Source organism: Tribolium castaneum, chromosome 5 (genome assembly GCF_031307605.1).
Source record: "Tribolium castaneum strain GA2 chromosome 5, icTriCast1.1, whole genome shotgun sequence".
NCBI classification, from domain to species: Eukaryota; Metazoa; Arthropoda; class Insecta; order Coleoptera; family Tenebrionidae; genus Tribolium; species Tribolium castaneum.
In genome coordinates, this window is record NC_087398.1 from 4,698,436 (window position 1) to 4,714,954 (window position 16,519).

The following is a 16,519-nucleotide window of genomic DNA, read 5'->3' on the forward strand; positions in this document are numbered from 1 at the left end:
TATTTCATATGGTTTATTATAACTTAATAAATTTAGAAAAGTAACTCAGTCAGTCAGTTGGATTTTGAACTTTTTGAATGAAAATGGTGGGCAGTTTTTTTAATTAATGTAATTTAAATTTTTGTAATGTTTTTCCGTTTTTACAGTAAATTACTGTTTCATAACATAAATGATAAATATATTTTTAATTTTTTATCAGTCTCTAACAGTTTTTTGAATTAAGAAAAATAAGATATATCAAAAAATCAAACTTTGTAGAAATTTTAAAATAAAACTTTGATTTTTGTTGTTTTTTTTTTAATTTAAAATACTCGTACCTACAGGTTCTAAATATTTTTCTGCCGGCATATAAAAATGTCTTTGAAGTGCAAATAACTATTTTATTAATTTTGTTTTTTTTTGGTGCTGAATCATATCTGAGACATTTCCAATTAACTCGTTCGCCATTTCGGCGCATTTTCGGCATTCAGCCCCTCAAAAACGCATTAAAGCATCCCCGATAACACGTTCCCTTTTCCATTAGCGGCCCATATGTTGGTCCTAAAATTTTTATCATCCCACATAGCACCCGAGACGACATTTCGAAAGCCGGCCCAAATTCGTTAAAAATAATAAATGGTTCTAATTTCTCATAGATTACCGCCACCAGTATGTTACCCAGTCACCGATATTTATGACGTATCATTTAATTAGGCACCCCCGTAATTGGTTAGGCTAATTTATGACGTCACGTCACGTGCTTTACACGAGCCTGGCCATCTGTGATCCAATTTGCGGTGCCGTCAGCTGGGTCACCGCGTGCTTTATTGTTTTCGGTATACCTGCGTTTTAATTGGCCAACACCTGTCACATGCTCTCTTGTGCCAAAAACAAAGTGCCGATAAGTTTTTCAGCGATAAATTTCTTCGGCGGGTTCAAAGTGATCGGCTCGTGTGTGGTGCCCCCATCAAGAGCGCTTGGCGCCACAAGGCCACCGATACTCACCCCCGCAAAAACAAGTGCAAACCTGTTCCACCGGCGGCGCTGTCAATTATATTTATGTTGGCATTTTTTTCCACGATATTTATTTCGTCGTTTTTGAGGCGTTCGAGTTATTTAGTAAGCCATTCCAGACGCCATTAATGGACGACGGGTTTTTCACCGATTGCGCCGCAGGTGTGCCAACATTGACACTTTTACGATACGGCACAATAGATCAGGTAGCAGGCCGGAGATGGGAAAATCTCTATTTGAGGACTGTTTTGACAGAAGGAGCTTTCGCGGTTTGAGGGAAGTGCTTGGATTATTACCGTTGCCCGATATGCTCGATAGACAATTAACGATTATATCGCAAAACGATACCACTTTCATGTTTATGGTGACTGAAATATGAAGCAATTTCGTGAGATTAAAAAAATGCGATTGCAATTACGGCGATGGCCGTGAAACGATTCAAAAATTATGTCTTATGCTTTACTAACTGGATCAGAAAGATGAGGATGGTGATAGTAGTAATGGTATTGTCTGGGATGGACTATTAGTGCTGCGGAATTTACTACCCAAAAAGAATTATTTTACAAAAATGTTTCTGCCATTTCTTCTAATACTACCTCCAAAAAGACAATAAAAATCAATAAAACAAAACAAAAAAACAACTAAGTTTTGTTTTTTGCTCAGAAACAACCAACTCGCTCGAAAGAGTCTGAAGTAACACAGGTTTTCCCTGACTGCTAGTTGAAAAGATAACTGAAGTATGTACAGGGTGGTGCAACTCAAAACCGTATCTCGCTATCGTCTTTTGTTTTCGACTTATAAACAAAAGTTCACATTTTAGGGAAGTTAAAAAAAATATACAGAGTTATACAAATTATGGAACCAAGCGTTTTATGCCTAAACTATGTATTTTACACAAAAACCAATTAATACATCATCAACTTTAAACAAAAAAATTCAAAAATAAAATTTTTCGAAATTTTTTCAAATTGCACCTTACTATAGCAATTTTTTTGGTAAAAGATCACGGTTAAAAAATTACTTCTAATTCTATAATTTTGTTTTTGAAGCAATGTTTTTTTTAATAAATTATTAAATTTGCGTTCTGAATTCAACAAGTTCGAAAAACCTTCGTAATGAGTTCGAAACGCAATTTTAATCATTTATTTGAAAAAAAAACACGGGTTTAAAAATAAAATTATTGAATTAGAAGTCATTTTTAGAGTATAATTTTTTACCAAAGAAATTGCAGTAGCAGGAAAACTTAAAGGAATTTCGAAAAATGTTATTCTTAAAAAATGATCACGTTTTTAACGTACTTGACGATGTACTAATGTTTTTTTTATAAGGTACATACTTTGTATGTTTCTTGTAAAACAATAAAGACGTTGTAAGACACTTTTTTACGAAGAATATTGTCAACCATTTTTTCAAACTATTTATTTGGTTGCAATAATATAAAGTTTTTGTAACGAAAATAATAATTTTTGAAATGCTTTATTTTTTCTGATTTGATGCAACTCATTATTTTTAAATATAAAGAAAATATAATGTTTTGTTTTTTTATAAAAGGTTCTAAAAAAATTTGGTATTTTTAATGAAAACTATGAATAATTTACAAAGTGTGTTAAAATGATTCTCATCTAGTTAACTTTGAAATTGAATCACATGTAAAAAATTATGCCGCTGTACTATAAAGGTTTGAAGATGATATAGATGTCTGAAAGCCTGTCAGTAGTTCTATAAAGTGGCATTTCTAATTTTACATGAAAAATTAGGGGACTAGATGAATATCATTTTAACACACCTTGTATTACTCAACAAAGATTTAGAATTTAATGTCTTATATACTAATTAATGCAAAAACAGCACAGTAAATTATTATTATTTTAACAAAAAAATTGTGGTGGGTGCCGTTTGAAAAAAAATTAATAACTCGAAAACTACATGGAATTTTGAAAAAAATATGATCACATTTTCAAAGTACTGGATGATGTACTGATTAAGGTACATATTTTAGGCACAAAACCCTTGGTTCCATACTTTTGCGCAACGTTGTATGTATTTTTTTATTTTATAAATACATATATTTTTATCAAAAGTATAGATAAGAAAATGAAATTGTATTTATATATTTTTTGGATTAAAAAATAAGTTTTTCGAAAAATCACAGCCACCTATAATGTAAATAAATAAAATTATTGAGAACATCATTAAATTCCGCGTAAAAAAGTGACTGTACGATGTTTGTTTCAAATGTATTTCTTTTATATTTAATAAGAAAGTTATGAATTTGTTTTATGTACAGGATGGTGTATTTTGGAATAGTGAGTGCCACATAATTAAACTCGTTTTTTGGGAAAAATTTTTGTGAAAACCGTATTCCGCTATCGTCTTTGGTTTTCAACTTATAAACAGAAGTTGAAAAATTGATATTTTAGCGAAAGTTCCAAAAATTCATATTTTTCTAAACCTACATCTGTAAAATGCTGTTTTTGCTGTGCCTTTACCGTTCTTTAATTTTGCATCTAGGTAAAGTGTGGTAATAACGTGTTCGTTTTCTTGTTGAAAAAATGTAAATCTGCTCCCGTATTATTAATTATCCCCATCAGTTGTCCCGCGGCACATTCCTCGCAAGCTCTCAGAAAAAGCACCTCGGCAATCCGCGCCTCGATCTACCACCCACATCTCCGGTACTTAAGAGCAAATAACAAAACAACAAGTGAACTATCTCAGGTGCTCGTATTCTCTCTCAAGAGAAAATAAGTAGAAAAATGGTCTCGGCTAAGGCCGCTATTGTCCCGCTCAGTTTCGGGTTACGTACAAGGTTGGCCATTGTGCCTGTTCTTATTTAAAAACATCATGTGAACTCGGTGAATGTCTTTTGTTATCAATGGACGCCATTCACTTGTTAAACACTTGCTGGTCACAGACTCTTTTGTCCGCAATGTTTTTACCGAGAATTTCAAAAAATATCGATCATATCGACCGTGGGTGCAGGTAGACGGTGGCCTGCTCTGCTCACTTTCGTTTTCCACCCGAGAGATGTATTAAACGGACAAATTCATTTTCCGAGCCGATGGATAATCCAATTTGGACACGGGCGGCGAGCTTTGACAAGATTATACCCAGGAAATTGCAAAAAATAAGCTTAAGCAGCAAACTCAAAAATTCAGTTTCTACTGCAAATAGGTCACTAAGACCTAATCCGTTATGAAGAGGAAGAGTTTTTCAAGCTCCTTATTCATCCACTGTTAATGATAGGTAACCAGAGATGACCACAAACACTGAAACTTCCTGCTCTCCCATTTTCAATTAAAAACACCAGTTAATTCATGTACGGACAAAAATTAATTCCGAATTACATGGACACCTGTCCTTCATACAGTATGGCCACAATTATAATTAAGGAACATCAGCAATATGGTCGACATGCGTGGCTGATACCGGAAATACATGCGCTCCTAGGAGAATTGAGCTTCCGCATCTGTATGTAGGGAAGCTTTCGAACTTTGTATTCTTATTTCTGTTTATTTTTAAACCTGGATTTTAATCATAAGATCCACAATATTGTCAGAATATGCTCGTGCAAAAATACTAATAGAATATCTAATTTTTGGCTTACGTACAGAGTGTCTATTAAAAGAATATTTTTACTGCAACTTCAAAACTAATCGTTGCACAGAATTTTATTATTAAATACTTTTTATTTTTCTCTTTGACTATGAATTTTTTACAATTCTTTATAATTAAAAATAATTAGGTAATTAATAAATTAATTCATTACTACTAAGTAGCTGCAAAAATTGTTATTTTTTGTGTCATTTGAGAACAAGCGATGCCTAAATGTTGTTTTGTGATAAAAATTCTGAAAAAATTTACATAAATAAACATTTAACCTGCAATTAAATGCGTGATTAACTGATCACGTGACCCAACTGAAGCAGTCTGGTTGGTCCATTCGCGTTGTTAACTTTAACAACGAATTAAATTTTAACAGAGCTTTCGATAAACCGGCCCAAAGTATTTAGTAGCAAAGGCTGAACTCGGTGGAATTACATAGTGAAAGATATTTTTAGCAGATTCACCCTGTATATGGTTCTCTAATGAAAAGTAATCACTAAACTAATAGCAATCAAACATCTGGTTAACTATTTACGTGACCAAATTCATTATCTAATCTCCAATTAACTTTTAACAGCGAATTAAATTTTAATTCAGCCTTCTAGAAACCGGCTCTCGTTTTTTTAAATCACTCTGGAAATTATTCATTATTTTTATCAGCAAATTGTATTCGCTTCATGCTCCATCAATTTTTGGGAAATAAAAAAATTACGCCAAATGAAAAGTTTTTTCTTTTTGCCAAATTCGTTTAATCAACTTACTGGCGGTGTAACAGTTAACCAATCTGATTTAGCAATCCCTCGGCTCGTCCGTACTACTTAACCGTCTAACTATGCATTCTTAAAGTCAAATCAAATCATCATTAAACGCAATTACAGTGTTGGAGTGAACGCTTCATTACACATTTGATATACAAACGTACGTAGAAGCAGCAGAAAAATAAACAACGTTGCGGCATCTGATTACCAACATGCAAAACTGGCGTTCATCCTCGCGGATAATCGAATGAATGGCGGAAACGGCGACGAAAAATCGCTGGCAAAAATCCACTTTTCTATCGCTGTGTGGTCTGATACCGTTAGAAGTGCGTGAATTTACTTACACCTGATTACGCAGATTAATCCAAATCGCCACATATTCACCTGTGGCCGTTTGTTTCACGACCGTTGAGGAATGCATACGGGTTTCAGCTGGACCCGCATCTCAAGCTGCCTCCAAAGCCAAGCTAAGAATTTGTTGATCGCACCCTTGAAGGACCTGTCCCTTTAACTAAAATATTTACGCGAATTCCCTTGACTTACTGATATTTTAATATTTTTGCAATACAGGCTGTATCAGAAATACGTGTCTCAATTTTAACAGGTAACTCGACGAATAAAACATCTCTTCTCATATTTGTAATTTTTCAATAAAAAATTTACTTAAAATTTGGAAAAAATAACTGAACCCGCCTGTACCCGCCTATGGATACAAAAATATAATAGTCAAACTATTTTCGTCGTTATAGACACGAACAATTTAAACAATTTAAAATAACAATAAAAATTGTTGCTATGAATACAAATTAATTATTAATTAATTTGCTGCATGTGTTTTTCTTAAGCACACTATGTACCGTTATTTTTAGTGTGTGATCTGTAAACAACATCAAGTCGTTTATAAATAGAGTCCGAATAATTAAAAAAATAAAATAAAAGGAAATAGAAACATAAACAAACAACAAAAATATAAAGTAGAAAAAATAGTATATTACACTCGTTTCATAAGATTTAGTTGTGGCACGAATGGTTTTAGAGCCCGACAAAGGAGTGCTCCAATAGAATGTCTTATAAAACTCGTATAATAATATACTATTTTTTCATTTAGTTGATGATGGAATCCCTTGTTCCAATGTTTTCTAGTTGCCGAATATTGTAACCTCCATCAAATAAAAATTAGATTAATAATAAAGTCTTTTGTTCTTTTTTGAATAAATGGGTAAAGTTATGTTTTAATTTTTTTAACACCCAATAAAAACCCAAATTCTTCAAATAATGCAGTAATAATTGGGATGATCGTAATATTTTTGGTCACTAGATTTGACAAAAATTACATTAATTTTTGGAAATTACAAGAATCATTTCGACAAAACGGCACAGTGCGTTAGAATTCCAGAATATATGAACAACTATTTTCGGGTATTTGAAATTTTCGTACATGATTTTTTTTTTAACAAATGAATTTTGCGTTTATTTCATAACATTTTTTGTTATTTTTAAATTTAAAGGTTTTCGACTCTATGTGGAAAAAATTGTCGCTTATACCTAATAGAATTTATTAACCGTAAGCTTAAATCTCAATTTTCTTGATTCAATGCCCAAATACCAATTCTCATGAATATAAGTTCAAAAATGAAAGATTCTGATACATATTTCACCCTTTTTGGAAGTGAAATTTTTAAAAATATTAAAATAATAAAATATAAACATATTTTTTTTTTATTTTTACCGAAACCCCAAAAAACAATATTCATAAATATAAGTCCCAAAATGACGGAATTTTATATTTAATTAATTTAGATGTGGAATTTCCAAGTCTTAAAATACCACATTCTACCTCCTTAGATACTGATTTTCAAAAAATTCCCCCTTACAGGATCCCTATATGTTCTAATTTAAGAAACGATGTTTCCAATTTCAAGGATGTTTTACTCGAATCTTAGTTTTTCTAAATGAAATAAGGCATTTGGCCTTACTTAGGACTAGTATCTTAGAAAAAATAAAGAGTGTAACTCGCGGCAACCAGAGGGAATAGTTGCCTTTGGGCTTGGAAAAGCGGACCGCGTTGTCGCGAGTGTCCCATTTTTGCATTTTCCTGGGTTACGTCGCCCGGAACGCTGATGGGGTGGTGCGATAGGACAGCACGCGCTCCGGCACATGTCGCCGTTCCGGGCAGCGCCTACTTTCCCAAGCATGAAAAGCCGTTAGAAAGGAGTCAGCACTTGGAGAAAAACGCGAAAGCTCGTCAAGTTGACCATATCGCCCCTCGCACGTGCAAGTGACACCTGACACGCGCCCACCTTCCAGGGGCGTAACGCTGTGTGGGCCGGCGAAATGGTCCGGCGCCACTGATGCCAAAATATCAGGCGTTCATTAAAAAAAAAACTCGCAGCATGCGTTGAATTTTTTACGTATTTCTTAGCTAGTGCCTATGGTACAAATTTGGCATTGTATTGTTGGTTGCCTATTAAACCAGAACCTGACATTTTTTCGTTCCCGCCAGTTTCTACCAAAACGAGCTTGGTTTTTGTGTGATTTTCGTGGTTGTTGTTTCTGTTTTCCGAACATAGACCGAATATACCGAATAAACCGAATAAAAAAACAGTATTTTTCAATACTAAATTTCGTGTTTTCTTGATTTGTAATCATGGTGTATACCAGTGAACAAAAAGCCTTTTTGTTGGAAAGTTATTTCCGAAATGGAGAGAAAGTGAACGGTGTTTGGAAATATTCAATTCAACCGTGCCTGGAGGAATTTCGAGAAGCTTTTTCTGAGGTTATCGTCTATGAAGAATTTAAAAACTCTTTTCACTGAAATGTGAGCTTGTCTCGTGGAACTGCGTCCACCTCGCGTACAACAGAACATTTTCATGAAGCTGTGGAAGAACCTCTTCATCCAGAAAAATAGGTGTTTGGGCGGCTATCAGCAAAAGAAGAATTGTCGGTCCAATTTTGTTTCAAGGTTGAGTGTTTTTTCGTAATGTTAGAGTTAAAACTACAGTTTGATGTAGTTTTCAGGAACACTAACTGCAGTACGTTATCGCGAAGAAATTCTTACGCCTTTTATCGAAGAACTTCACGATGAAGAATTACGAGATGGTTTGTTTCAACAAGATGGTGCAACAGCGCAGTGCACAGCAGAAACTTCAGACTTTCTGAGAACGTTTTTTGATGACAGAATAATTAGCAGGAATACAGCAAATGATTATCCCCCAAGATCATGTGATTTAACGCCTTGCGACTTTTATCTTTGGCCACGCATTAAAAATTCAATTTTTGTTACACCAATTCCAACTATTGATGAATTAAGACGACGCATTCAACAGAAATTAATGAAATTAACGAAAATCCACTTGAACTGACTAATGGGTTAAACAGTGTTCGAAGGCGTTGTGTTATGTGTGTTGAGCAACAAGGAAGACATTTCCAACAGTTTTTATAGTTAATAAATAAATATTTTTACGAAAATGTGTTATTTTTTAATTGTCAAAAAGTAAGGTTATGAAATCTTTCAATTTGACAAGTAAATGCACGAATTAATCATAGACATACAAAACAATTGTTTTTTAATTTCAAAGCACTCTAGAGTTTTTTTTTAAATGAACGCTTGATAGCACGACAATGGATAATTGGCTTGATGGGACGTGTGTGTGTAGCGAATGAATTATTCAAAGGCAGTAAGATAAGGATATGCTGACATTACACATTTAAATACGTATTTTAGAAACTATTCCAGGTATTGTCTCGCGCTTAATGGCGGAAAACAAGTCCGTCTGTGTCACAACAACGTATTTTACATATGTCTGGCTATTATGGATGTATTTATTCCGTTACTACTGGCGTTTTCCAGGACTTGACGTGAAAGTGAAAAAGTCCGGCTTGTTGCGCGATTGGGCTTGAAAAGTTACCATAAAAGAGTCACCACAGGCAAACAGTAAACAGTTTTAACTGCCATTTTATTATTACAGTCATTACGGATCCTAGTAACAAAACTAGTCGTTACCAATGCTAAGGCTCGTAAATTCGTAATATGTTTATTAAGTTGGTAGGAGCATCAGAAGCTGTATTTAAATTTTATTACATTGTAGATTAGCGTCAGTGCTACCAGCTTTTTGTGTGCAGTCGTTCTATTTTTTCCCTCAAAGAATGCGTCCCACATTCTTCTCATTACGCTCACGTTGTTATAACCATTTATATCAAGCTCTTAAGTGGTTCCGACACCCGCTATAAATTCATCGAAATCCGGTGGGGTGCAAGTTGTTATTTTGGTACATCCTGTATTGAAAAAACCCCAAGTTAACCCTACACACACCTGTCTTGGTGGTAATGGTGCGCTACTAGAACAGACCTATTGCATTACTCCGGGCCTGCGAAAGCGCCCAACCGAAACGCAGGACCTGTTCCGTTTCCGGGCAGAAACTGGCGCAAACAATAAAAACATTGCTCCAATATTTTACCAATAAAACTGTGACTAATTAAAAATAACAATAAAAATCTGTTTTTAATAGAAATTGTTTTTGAAAAAACTTTGGACCATTTGAGTCTTTGTATAAAAAACTGTTGATTTCGAATGATTTCTTGCTTAAAAAGAAAAAAAATTTATAGGGAAGGCTGAAAACAGCTTATTTAGTCCTATTTAGGACGATTCCTTGCCTAAAAAGAGACTGAGAACGCCTTATTCTAGCTCGAAATAACGGTTTATGCACCAGTTTAGATAAAACTATTGATTTTGAATAATTTTGAACAATTTTAAAAACAAGAAAACTCTTAGACAATTGTCTTAAAATGGCTTATTTTGGAGAAAAATTTAATTTTGGATATTTTTTTTGCTTAACAAAGTGACTGCGTTTAATGCATTTAATAATAACTTCAAGAAAAATTCATTTCTTTATTAATTTTTTTTTTGGAAAGAAGACTATGTTTTTTTCTAATTCCGACTAACTGTTAAAACAACGTAATAGTTCCAGAAATCCACAATAATTTGATTACAATTTTTATTGGCTTTGGTGTCTAGATATAAATAAGATATGGCCAGATGACAGGGGTTAAATAAATAAACTTTTGTTTATTTTTTGTATTGTAGAAAATTTTACAGACATTGGCAACTTAAAAAATAATATGATATGAAATAATAATTATAAAAAAAATTATTACAGATATAAGTAGAGAAAAACATTTCTTTAGCTGCTCTCGAATTCAAGTTACTTCGATTTATAGTTGAGATAATTTATAAGCGGCTAAAGGGCAGTTCGTTAAATGTGAAAAATTCTGTCAGGTGCTTCTGTGAAGTACAAGACAAAATTTTAAATAGAAAGAGGTTTAATTTTTTATTTATTTTGTAAGAACATTTTGTAAAGATAATTTTTGAAGCATTTATTTTATTTATTTCTCATCGCAGGAAATTTTGAAAAGGATCTACTGAAGATTAATTAATTAATTAATTAATTTCCATTAAAATATAGGTAAAAAGGTACAGTAAATTATCTATTAATGTTAGAAAAGTAATATTTTCTCCAAAAACCGCAGATACTAACCCCCTGCCTTACCTGAAATTATTTTTAAATATACAGGATGTTACGGAAATGTGCTACAATGCATACTTATGTTTTTGTAATGTAACTTTTTTGATTCTGAAAATAAATTTAAATGAGGTGAGCTTAGAGAAAAAAACATTACTTTTCTAACATTTAAAGACAATAATGGACTTTACTTACACGCTAAGACACCTTGTATATGGTAATGATTTGCTTCAAAAGAATAGGAAAACGTAGGAAAGTAAAAAAAAAGATTTACTTAAAGTTTTTGGTGGTGAGTAAAAATTTTCGAGGGTGTTTAAAGGGCATAAAAAACAGCTGAAAACATTATAATTTACTAAAATATGCGTAATTTTTTGGAAAAATTCCTTTTTTCAGACTAAGTATTTGAAAAAAAAACTGGCAAGTTGCAGACACTATACAGAAATAAAAAACTAGTCTGGGCTACAAAATGTGGAATTGGTTCAGCAAAGCAATATAAATTGTGTTGTTTAAAGCCTGATTTGTTTATTTTTTGAAATAGAAACGCGGTAGAGCTCCGTTTCGCAACCTGTTGCTCCGACTCCATAATCCCGTGTCATTAACTCCCAGATTTATTGCCCTTTCTATCCCCATAATTAACAAATCTCGATACCGTTAAATCACGCTGCAATTCGCTTCCGTTAAATCACAGTCGGCGGTGAAATCGCAACCACCCCCCACCCTCACACGTGAAACCGTCTCAAATTACAAATTACCAAATGTGCCATCGCTTACAATTAATCTTGCGGTAAACGCTAATTAATTAATATTTCCCTCGACGACTTGATATCCGAGACCACCTATTCATAGCTCACTAGATCTGGTCCGGTCTCAGCGTCGCCCGCTGCGATATTTATGAAGATCTTCTAGTTTTCAGAGCGATGGACGATTTATGGAGTAATTTTCGATTTTTAATTACGGGTCCAGAGGGAGCCACGAATTTCTTAATTTGCCCTCGCATGATTTACAACTCGTTTTCCTGCAACAAGTTGGGCCATAAAAGTTTAAGAGTTTGTGGAAAATTGCGTCGACCCCGATCCAGGGCGGAAGGAAGTGCTGCTTGACCGAGAACGCAAGCTGCAAGGAATAGGAAGCGAAAGCTGCACCTTGCGCCGTTTCGGTCATTGCACGACCTAATGTCCAGGTCTGTGCATATTTCGTGTTTAATTTGGTACGTGCCCTGCGACGGAGGGCAACGAGTAGTCGTGAGTAGCAGCAAATTAAATTGAAGAGATACCGTTGCTCGTTTGCGAATTAGCGACGAAAGTCGGAAGGATTTATGAGGTTGTGACAGACGTGACAGCAGGATTTTTCCGCAGTTTTTCAACGGCAATTTGGCGGGGCTGTGTTTGTATCAATCAGGGCACCTGCGATGGACAGTCACCTGTTTCCTACCGAAACACCCACCAGGGGCTGTAATGACAAATTTAGAAATAATTGCCGCGGAAAGGCAGAAAATGAGCGAGTTTGAAAGAGAAAGCGATAGGCATTTCTATACAAATTCTGTCAATTTCGATGATTTTTTTCTTCGTACTGAAATTTTTACAAAATGTTTTTCTAGTCAAAAATAGTGGACGTGCGTAAATCCTACTGGATTCGCAGTGGTCATGGTTTTTATTAACTATGTTTTTCGGGACTTTACTAAACAAACTCAGTTAACTAAAAATTTTTGAAATAAATTAAATATTTTCGTTTAATTTTTTTATAATTTAAGAAGTAAGTCATCTAAAGATTCAACGCTAAAGTTTGAAGTTATGTTTCACCTTTACATTTATCTTTTTTTCTCTCAGAACAAAAAGTATTTTCTCTTTATTAGGATTTGCTCTTACGTTTACAATTTTTACCTTTTGCCGCATTATTTTCATATTTCTGTCAGTTTTATGCTCCGCTTTACGTTTATACGTCTATGTGTTCTCTAAGTCTCTTATTTTTGTTTACGTGTTGTTTCCTTACCTTTTCTACACTTTTTTTCATAGAAAAATTCTTGCTCTGATCCGGGTTCGAACCCCCGACCTCCACCGTTGAAAGTGGCGCTTATACCACTGGGCCACGAGGCCCCATTTACTGACCGTGTTTTGCAGATATTTTAACACAAACTTTTTAAATAAATCAACATTACAAACTATATAATTGCAATAATTCACCTAAAAGGCAAATATATTCAGTTCAAAAGTCGGCGAATATGCTCGAGAAAATATTTTCTTCCACTTTTTTTCAATTTAATTCTCTAATTTTTACCAGATTTCATCAAAAGTTACCGGGCGTATAAGTTGATTCTACAATTTTAAAATTGTTTTTACCTTTTTTGTGACTTTCAACACGTTTTTGAACGAAAATAGGCATAATTTCTCTAAAAGTCACCAAATTTGTGTGTTTTCTAGTCAAAAATAGTGGACGTGTTCAAATCCTACTGGATTCGCAGTGGCTATGATTTTTATTAACAATGTTTTTCGGGACTCTACTAAACAAACTCAGTTAACTAAAAATTTTTAGAGATAAATTAAATATTTTCGTTTATTTTTTTATAATTTAGGAAGTCATCTAAAGATTCAACTAAAGTTTGAAGTTATGTTTCACCTTTACGTTCATCTTTTTTTCTCTCAAAACAAAAGGAATTTTCTCTTTATTACGTTTACAATTTGGCGCCTTTACGTACTTTTGCCGCTTTATTTTCTTATTTTTGTCAGTTTTATGCTCCGCTTTACGTTTATACGTCTATGTATTCTCTCAGTCTCTTATTTTTCTTTACTTGTTGTTTCCTTACCTTTTCTACACTTTTTTTCATAGAAAAATTCTTGCTCTGATCCGGGTTCGAACCCCCGACCTCCACCGTTGAAAGTGGCGCTTATACCACTGGGCCACGAGGCCCCAGGTACTGACCGTGTTTTGCAGATATTTTAACACAAACTTTTTAAATAAATCAACATTACAAACTATATAATTGCAATAATTCACCTAAAAGGCAAATATATTCAGTTCAAAAGACGGCGAATTAGCTCGAAAAAACATTTTCTTCCACTTTTTTTCAATCTAATTCTCTAATTTTTCACCAGATTCCATCAAAAGATACTGGGCGTATAAGTTCATTCTACAATTTTTTTTGCGACTTTCAACACGTTTAAATAAGTTAAATCAGATATTATATTTTTGAGAGTTAATGTGTGTATCGGAAACATAATTGAAATTTGAACATTAACGCGGTATTTCCGTTGCAAATTAACTTTTGCGGTTAAAAGTTTAATTATGTTTTACAATGTATAGTTACCAGCACTTGACTGGTTCGCAGAAATTCAAAAAATTACTTTTTTATTTTCCTTTTAATTATTAGGGGTGATTATAAGATATAAAGATGCTTCTGAATCGAAATCAGGACCTGTGTTGTGATTACTTTTAAATGTGATCGTGACAATACTTAAACAAATGTTAAGAAACTGTAGAAAATATGGTCAAATACTGGTTCCAACAGCAATATTTCGTAATATCATTTGAAGAAGAGAACGACTGTTTCTGGAAGGTCATTAATAAACTATAAAATTAAATAAAAACTACATTTATTTCAGTATGTGTGTAGGAGTGTAGGTAATAAAAGGTGTGCAAATGTAAACTTTGAATATGTTTCAATTAAATATTGTTTTTCCTGGCGATGCGTCTAAAAATAGTCCCAGTGCAAGCACCTCTCGTCCAGTAGCGTACGTGCGGTGGGCGCCCGCTACGCCACTGCGAGTGGTCGGACTGCATTCCGCGATTCACTTGTTCTGCGGTGTGACGTACGATATAGTTGATGGTATCGCGCGTGCTTTACTTACGGACTCACATGCCACGCTAATAGAACTAGATGGAGATTATAGATATTTCAGACTGGTCGCTCCTCTCGCCTCGTCCTTATATTATTAAATAAGCATTTTTAGATCTATTAAGATCCCAACTCCTCAAAGGATAACTGGTCATCGACCACTTTTCCCAATAATTGTCTCGTAAACTCGCACCAGAAAAACTCTGATGGAGACATCAACGTCCGATCGAGGCACGAACTCGCGACTTATTCTGAATTATTAGACAATTAGTCGCGATTGATGCGCGCAAATCCGGCCTTCGACGCGATTTATTTTGAAAACTTTCACGGAAATTGATAACCCGCCCACTCGATGCAATAAAAATAAATTATCGGTAAAGCGAGTGTTAATAGAGGTGTTTAACAAACTACAGTTATGACAATTAATTTAACCTTTCGGCTGAATTGATATTTTTGGTGGAAATAAGCGGGCCTGTCGCCTTCTCGCTTTCAGTTTGGATAAATATGGGCGACAGGTTGAATATACGTTGGTGTGTCATTACAGGGGTCAGAGGTCGGCGAAAACAAATACTTTGTGATTTTTCACCTTCGCTGACAAATCGAACGAGCGGACTTATGTAATCGACCTGCATTACAATTATCTGGTCTCCTTTCATAATTTCACTTCTTAGCAGGGATGCTGCGCTTTCCTGCAATTGTATAACAACTGTATATTTAACGAAATCTGCGCAATTTTGACTCGGCCCCTCCCTCGCGCCGCCTCTAATCGATCGAGTTTAAGTGCTGTCACGGCCTGAAAGCTGTTGGCGACCTTGTGTTGTTTTATCTCACGAAACGTAAAAAATGATGGGTGTGATAAGCACTTAATGATGAAAGGATTGTTTGGACGCATCTGATACCGTTGACATTCATCTAGATAGCGCCGCTGCACCGTTACTTTTTAATAGTAAATTCGATCTATTGCGACTATTTAGGCACTTATATCTTAATCTCGGAAATTAGTCACGTTTCGGTGTCGTCCGATAAATTTACATAGCGCTAGCGCGGCTCCCGGGCCACAAATCAAGCCAACTCTCGGAGACTTCAACGCCGGGTCAGACGACGAAAGCGGCCTGGGAAAGCACGGTGCTTTACCTACCCCGAAAGGAAGCACCTGTTAGCCATCTGTAAACTTGTTACCTCGTTCTGTCAATATTCCCACAGATTCATGGAAAAAAACAAGGGCTGGCTGCCACTGCGGCGGACGTAAATTCATTACGGATGTGTGCGTGCTGAACAAAGGATCGCCTACGCGAATTTGCCAACACAAAGACTGGCTTTTCATGTCATAAATAAATTGGCACTATATTGGTCTACTAACTAGCTAATGTTACAATAGTGCAACCTGTATATTTACAACTCGCCATAAACAAACGTGTCTACATGCAAACATTTGTTTCGGATTTGTTTTCGAGCCACAAAGGGCAGAGGTCGGACGCTGCGTGCGTAGCGGGTGCATTTGGTAGCAAGTAAATCTTGCAGACTTATCGAATTTTGGGAAAAGGGCGCTTCGACCCAACGATCAAGAAACAGAATATCAATTAGTACCTACTTTAAAAAATATAAAAACAAAAGTTAGAAAAAGTAACAGAAAACTGTAAAATTGTCTTTATTACGCACATACTTCAAAATTAGGGTTCATTTTTTTAAATAAACAAACTCTTTCTATTCTTATTTTAACATTTTTTTATGTACCTATAGGTAGATTAATTAAATCTTAATAAACTATGACAAGTTTGTAGTTTTTTTGACTTTCCAAGACACGGAAGAAATGAAAT

General features: G+C 34.6%; 1 protein-coding gene and 1 long non-coding RNA gene across 2 annotated transcripts in view; one reads left to right on the top strand and one right to left on the bottom strand.

Moving 5' to 3' along the window:
* The window catches only part of LOC657024 (glutamate receptor ionotropic, kainate 2), a 318,038-nt gene that overhangs the window by 236,227 nt on the left and 65,292 nt on the right, over positions 1–16,519 (bottom strand). The window lies entirely within an intron of this gene.
* LOC103312913 (uncharacterized) lies at positions 7,717–8,824 on the top strand. Its single transcript, XR_511433.3, has 2 exons — positions 7,717–8,316; positions 8,366–8,824. It is a non-coding gene; the product is annotated as an uncharacterized LOC103312913 (long non-coding RNA).